Source organism: Trichechus manatus, unplaced genomic scaffold (genome assembly GCF_000243295.1).
Source record: "Trichechus manatus latirostris isolate Lorelei unplaced genomic scaffold, TriManLat1.0 scaffold00207, whole genome shotgun sequence".
Taxonomy (NCBI): Eukaryota; Metazoa; Chordata; class Mammalia; order Sirenia; family Trichechidae; genus Trichechus; species Trichechus manatus.
In genome coordinates, this window is record NW_004444143.1 from 932331 (window position 1) to 939244 (window position 6914).

The following is a 6914-nucleotide window of genomic DNA, read 5'->3' on the forward strand; positions in this document are numbered from 1 at the left end:
TGGCTGTTAGGGGGGCATGACAAGGCAACGACTTCATGGGAGAGGGATTTCATAAGAGGGAGACGGGGTAGGACTCCTCCAAAGGGACAACGATGGAGCTGGAAAATTCCTAGGAGGGAAAAGGGGGTCCCCAGTTGTGGGGGCTGCTCACCGGAGGCTCAGGGTTGTACTGCGCAGCCGCCTCGCTGAGGAGAACACGCGGGAGTTAGGGCCAAGGGGTGGGGCTTCCAACGGGCAGCTCCAGCAGAACCGCCAGCCCCAGCCCCCACATCCCAACCCCCCAAACTCAGTCCACCCCCAACCCTAACTGGTTCCTCTGCCCACCTCATGTGTCCTTTCCTGTCCCCGTCCTTGCCGCCATGGTCTCGCCCTGTCTTTCCCTCCATCAGGCCAACCCCAAGGAAGAAACCACGGCCCACCCCCCCAGCAGGCTCCACCCCCTCCCGGGCCCACCTCCCAATGGCACACTCCAGAACCACCTTGGCCCCACCCAATTCTCAACCCAGAATCCTGCCCAGTGCAACAGACCCCGCCCCTTCAAGGGCTCGCTTCCCAGGCTCTGCCTCAACCTCCTTAGGCCGCGCTGCCCAGGACCCTACTCGATTGCCCTCCTTCCTGAAGGCCTATCTTCCCAACACCCTGCCCCAGCTCCATTAGACCCAGCTCATAGCTCAGCGGCCATGGCTAATGAGGCCCCCACCGATAACTTGCCCTACCCCACCAGGGCGTTTTTCCTTCATTAATCCAGCCGGTTTTCCGGCCAGCTCCTGCCTCTTCAAGGCCCATTTCCACTATCCTATCAAGCCTCCTGGTGGTGTAGCGGTTAAGTGCTACGGCTTCCGACCAAAGGTCAGCAGTTCAAATCTACCAAGCACTCCTCGGAAACGCTATAGGGTCCGTATGAGTCGGAATCGACTGGATGGCAACGGGCCTTTACCAAGCCTGCAGGAGTTCTGGCGGTGCGGTGGTTTACGAGCTGCTCACCAAAAGGTCGGCAGTTCGAATCCACCAGCCGCTCCTCGGGAAACCCTATGGGGCAATTCTACCCTGTCCTATAGGGTCACTAGGAGTTGGAAACGACTGGACGGCAATGGGTTTGGTTGTTTTTGGTTTTTTTATCAAGCCTCTCCAGGGCCCGACTCCCCATTGACCGTCCCAGGACAGCCAGGCCGCGCCCATGTCAAGTCCCGCTCCCCCTCGCTGGCACACCCGCCTCACTGCGCCCCGCCCCTGGCCCAGCCTGATCAAGACGCCAGGCCAGTGTACAATCACCCCTTTTACTCTTGTGGGGCCTCTCCCTCCTCCAGGCCCCGCCTTACCTGATGGCACTGATGACCCCGCCCAGGATGCGCATGGCGGTTCCTCCGCCGCCGCCACCGCCTCCTCCTCCTCCGCCTCCACCGCCTCCTCCGCCGCCGGCCCCGCTAATCAGGCCTCCGAGCACATTCCCCAGGCCCCCGCCCAGGCCCCCGCCGCCGCCGCCACCGCCGCCGCCGCCCTTCAGGAACGAGTTGACCAGGAACATGGCTGCGACTTAGACTCCTAAGAGGAGAAGGGGGAGTCAAGGGGCCGCCTCGCCCCTGAACCCCACCCCCACCTCAAATGCACATTTCCGGAAGCTGGAAGTGGGAGGAATCTGAGGACTCGGGGTGGGGACCAAGGCTCTAGCTGTGGCTTGGGGGTCCCGTCGGGATGGGGTCTGGGCTTGTGGGGAGGGTGGGATAGGGACGGAGGGTAAGGTTTGAAACCCCCTCGGATCTAACGGACCCCGTGGGTCTTGAGGGACCCTGAGTTGAGTCCACGCACAGGCAACATTAAGGTTAGGGGCCCAGGTCTAGAGGGGTTCTCCCGATGGGGGCCTCAGGTTGGTATAAGGCATCCCATGAAGTGTCTGGCTCGTAGAATCGGAGATCAGAGCCTTAGAACTGGACTTAGGGGTCCTTGGCCTGGAGACCCCCAAAGCGGGGTTTAAAGAATTCGGAAGTTGGAATCGAGGGTCTGGGAACTCCCAGTGGCGAGACTACTGCTGGGTCTGCGGGCTCAGGTCTAAGATCGTGAGTGTGAGCCCCCGGGCTCGGGATAACGGGGTCCCCATTGCAATTGGAGGCACGGATCCAGGGCGGTGGTTCTAGAGGCTCCAGGGCAGAATTTACGAGAAACCTCTCGAATCTGTGGGCTTACATTTTCGGTCATGAGACCAGGGATCCCCAGGGCCGGGATAACGGGGGCCGGACAGGTCTGGGGATCCTAAGGATCCAAGGTCATGGATCTGGGGGACCCCTGAAGCCGTACTGTCTAGTCGGGTCTGGGGGCCGAGGGGGCGGGCATTAAGGAGTGTGGGGGGAGTCTGGGCTAGGTGCTCACCGCCTCGCTCACACGTCCGACGGTCAGTTCGCCTGCAGCCCCCGGGCCTCCCGCTGCGTTCGGCTCCCGAGGGCGGGGCCGGTGACTCAGGACGCGGCGATCTGCTCGGGCACAGCCGGAGCGGCCGGGCGGCCATCCGCGCGGTCCTAGGGCCGGCACGCGGCGACTGCGCCTGCGCACGCCGGCCCGGGGCCCGCCTAACAGGGTATGCGTGGCGCAGCTCCGCCCTGTACGTATCCGGCGCCGTGGGGTCCAGCCCCGCGGAGACTTAGCGGGGTGTGACGTCTTCTCCTGCATCTCCCGGGCCTGTTGAAGGCACCTGGCGAGGGCTCCGGGTTGGCCGGAGAATCACGGACACCACCGCGCTCCAGGGCCGTCGTGTGGATTTTCACCCCGAGGCCCGCGTGCACCCGGGCGCGGGTGAGGTTTTCGGCCCGCTTGAAAAGGCCCTCGGCACACGGCCCCTCCCCAGGACTTGTCACGACAAACAGAGCGTTTGGAGGCCCCGAGCGTGCTTTGACTCACACTCTGGGGACAAGCTCCGGCATCTGTGGCAGGGATTGAGGATAAGCGGCATTTCCCGGGCTCTGGGAGCAGCCAGATGGCGCTCAAATGGCGGGTAGGACTTCTGCTAGGAAAGGTTCCTTGTGCCTCCGCCTCCCGTCCGCTTCCCCCGAGTCAGGGTCACCAGAGTAATTTTTCCTGGCCGGGCTCAATCGAAGTCTCGTCTCAGTCTCCCAGTCTCTAAGGTAGGCCCGGACACAGGAAGGGTCCTCCGGCCACGGCCTGATTTCTGAGGCCAGATGTTTCCGAGGTTGGGGGCGTGGGGGAGGAGGTTAGAACTGGGAGGAAAAACGGTGACTGAAGCCGCCTTTGGAGGCCCTCCTTGCACTTGCTCTCTGCTTCCAGCCTTCAACCTGGGCGCTCCCAGTAACTTGTCAGGGCTCCTCGGGGGAAGCTGAGTCTGGCCCCCGGGCAGTCTGGCCCTGGGTGCCTTCCCTGGAAGCCAGCCAGGCTTGAGTATGAATCCTGCTGCGCTCCCTAATATCTGTGCGATCCCAAAACGGTGACCTGAAGTCTCTGAGCAACGATTTTCTCATTTGTAAGATGGGAATACGGGTCGACACTCGCTCCCCCCACCACTAGGCCCCTATTAGAATTAAGTGATAAATGCTTAGTAAATGGTAGATATTAGCGTCTCTGCCTGTGCCCATGCTTTTCCCTCCGCTGAGAGGCCATCTGGATTCCTCAGCCCTTGACTGGCTCATCATCCATAAATAATACTGATAAAAATAACTCAAGCGCTCTCCTCAGCATTTTACATATATCACCTGACTGGTCTTTATAACATCCCCATCTTAGAGATACGTAAACTCTCAGGGTTAACCCAGTGCTGTACCATAGTCTTTCTAGCCATAGTCTTGGTAACTCCCACCAAATGACTGGGTGGGAGTATGCAAATGAGGTGCTTGTGGCCCACCAAGGAGATTGGATAGCTTGTTAATAATGTAAATAAGGTGCATGGCACCCCAGGGGGCAGAGTAGGACCATGCAAATAAGGTGTATGGAACCCTAACGAGGGGATTGGTCAGTTTTGTCATCCCGCTAGGCTCAAAGGAGAGCCAGCTCCAGAGCACAGAGAGGATCTCAACCCCACTAAGAAAGAAGAGCCAGGAGTGGAGCGCGTCCTTTGGACCAGGATCCCTGTTCTGAGAAGCTCCTGGAACCAGCAGACTGAGAGAGAGCTGTAACACCAAAGACGAAAAGAAACAGTGGCAGCAGAGGCAAGAGACTAGGAGGAGAGGGCACAGAGTGTTTCCTGGCCCACAGAATGAGAAAGCTGAGCACCTTTGGACAGGAGGCTTGCTGGCGAGTAGGGTGCCTCTGGGCATTTAGTGGAGTTAGGTTTGCTGACCCACTGAGGTAAAGCTGAGTGCCTTTGGGCCAGGGCTTACTGGGAGAGTGGGGTGCCTCCAGCCACTTACAGGTGGAGCTAAAAGAGCTTTGTAGCACTTGCCTGAGCAGGGCAGAGGCCAGGCTGAGGGGCCAAGGGCCAGAGAGAGACCTGCTTGCAGGCACAGCTGAGAAGAGACTGTCCTGATTGAGGAACTGTATCCTGAGAGTTCCTACACCTGCATTGTGACCTGTCCCATGCCTAATAAACCTCATAACTGTGGTAACTGTGAGCATGGTCTCTGAGTTCTTTGTGGCCATTGCAATGAATTATCCGAACCCAGCAGAGGAGCAGAGAGAGCCGTGGGAGGCACGGCTGGTGTCAGAATTGGAAAAAAGGCTGCAGGGTGGAGGCATGCCTGACCTCTGCCTCATACGAGTCTGCCTTGGGCTATTGATCTGGACTTTTCTTCCCCCTTGTGAGGTTAGCGGAGGTCCGATGCTGCCCCCCAAGCCGTTTTTACACCCAGGCAGCCAGACTTCTAGTGTGTGCTTTTAACCACTACCGTAAGGCACTGACTCCAATAGTTAATCACTATGACAACTCAAAAGCCAAGGTCACGACAAGACAGAACCAGGGTGGTCGTTACTGCTTCCTGAGGGCTTGTTGGGGCCAGTCCAGGGCAGTTACTAGCAAGCCTTGTCTCTGAGACGGGAACTAACAGGAGAGAAAACTGAGGCGCTGAAAGGCAGGGCCACTTAGCCGAGGTCACAGAGGGTGGCAGAACCCTGGGCTTGGCGGATGACAGATCCTTTGGGGGTGACTAATCTGCATTCCCCTCTCGCCGCCCGCTGCTTGCCGCTGGGTTTCAGCCAGCCTAGCAGCTTCCGTTCCCTGTCCTCTCCTGGGCTCACTGCTGCCAGGCCTTTGTACGGGATGTGCCCTCCACCTGGAACACTGCCTGTTATTGCAGCTACTCAGGTTTGGGTGTCAGTGCAGGAGTCACCTCTTCCAGGAAGCCCTCCCTGACGCCACCCCCACTCCAGTCTAGGTGAGGCATCCAGTTATATGCTCTCAAAACGACCTGTAACTTTCTCAGGGCACTCACTGCTGACTTACGATCTTGTCGTCTTTCTCTTCCGCGACCTCTTAATCCTGTTGTTGTGCATAGGTGTCGGCCAGCCAGCTCTGACCGCTAGAGACTGTCTCAGCTATCTCGTGCTGCTCCAACAGAAATACCACCAGTGGGTGGCTTTAACGAAGAGAAGTTTATCTCCTCACAGTAAGGTAGGCTAAAAATCCAAATTCAGGGCGTCAGCTCCAGGGGAAGCTTTCTCTCTCTGTCGGCCTTCTCATCGGTGTTCCCCCGGACTAGGAGCTTCTCCACGCAGGGACCCTGGGTCCAAAGGACACGCCCTGCTCCTGGCACTGCTTTCTTAGTGGTATGAAGTCCCCCACTCTCTGCTTGCTTCCCTTTCCTTTTATCTCTTGAGAGATAAAAGGTGGTGCAGGCCACACCCCAGGGAAACTCCCTTTACATCAGATCAAGGATGTGACCTGGGTAAAGGTGGTGTTACAGTCCCACCCTAATCCTCTTTAACATAAGATTACAATCACAAAATGGAGGCCAACCACACAATTCTGGGAATCATGGCCCAGCCAAATTGATACACACATTTTTGGGGGGACATAATTCAAACCATGACAGTGATCCTATAGGATGGAGTAGAACTGCCCCGTAGGGCTTCTAGGGTTTCCAAGGAGCGGCTGGTGGATTTGAACTGCCGACCTTTGGTTAGCAGCCCAGCACTTAACCACTGTGCCACCAAATTAAGGGCTTAATCCTGGCCAGCCCCAAATCTAAGGCCTTAGTCCTCCTCTCAGTCCCATGATCCCACTCAAACTCTAGGGGACCTCACACACACACAGCTTAAATGTCATCTCTAGGCTGTCAACATCCAAATTGCTACCTTCAGCCCAGACGTCTCCCCTGAACTCCAGGCTCCTACATCCTGCTCACTATCTCCAGAGCCTCTCAAACTCCAGGCATCCTAAACTGAGCTCCCAGCCTTTCGCCCAAACCTGCTCCCTCCCCACCTCGCCCATCTCGGTCCCCTACACCCTCCCCACCTCGCCCATCTCGGTCAATGGCTGCTCTGTTCTAGCGAAAAGCAGACTCCCCACAGGTTGTCTTTGACTGCTCTCTCTACACCCACCCCAACCTGTCAGCAACCTTGTTGGCTCCGCCTCTCAACGCCTCCTCCACTGCCCCACCCAGCCTTCTTCCTCTCCTCCCAGGTCTCCCTGCCCCTGTCCCTGCCCCCCCAGTCTGCTCTCCACACCTGCTGGAGGGAGCCCGTGAACACTTGGGTCAGACCCGAAGCCGGAGGGGGCCTGTGAACGCCTTCAGCAGACAGGGCCCTCCTGGCTGAGCCCTCCCCTGGCTGCCCCTCACTCCTGGCAAGAATCAAAGCCCTCACCATGGCCACCAAGAACCTAGTGATCTGGCCCTGTCACCTCTCTGCCCTCATCTCCTCTCCCTTGGGAAAGTACGAAGAGGCCCTGTGTCATGGTTTGAATTACGTCCCCCCAAAAATGTGTGTATCAATTTGGCTGGGCCACGATTCCCAGAATTGTGTGGTTGGCCTCCATTTTG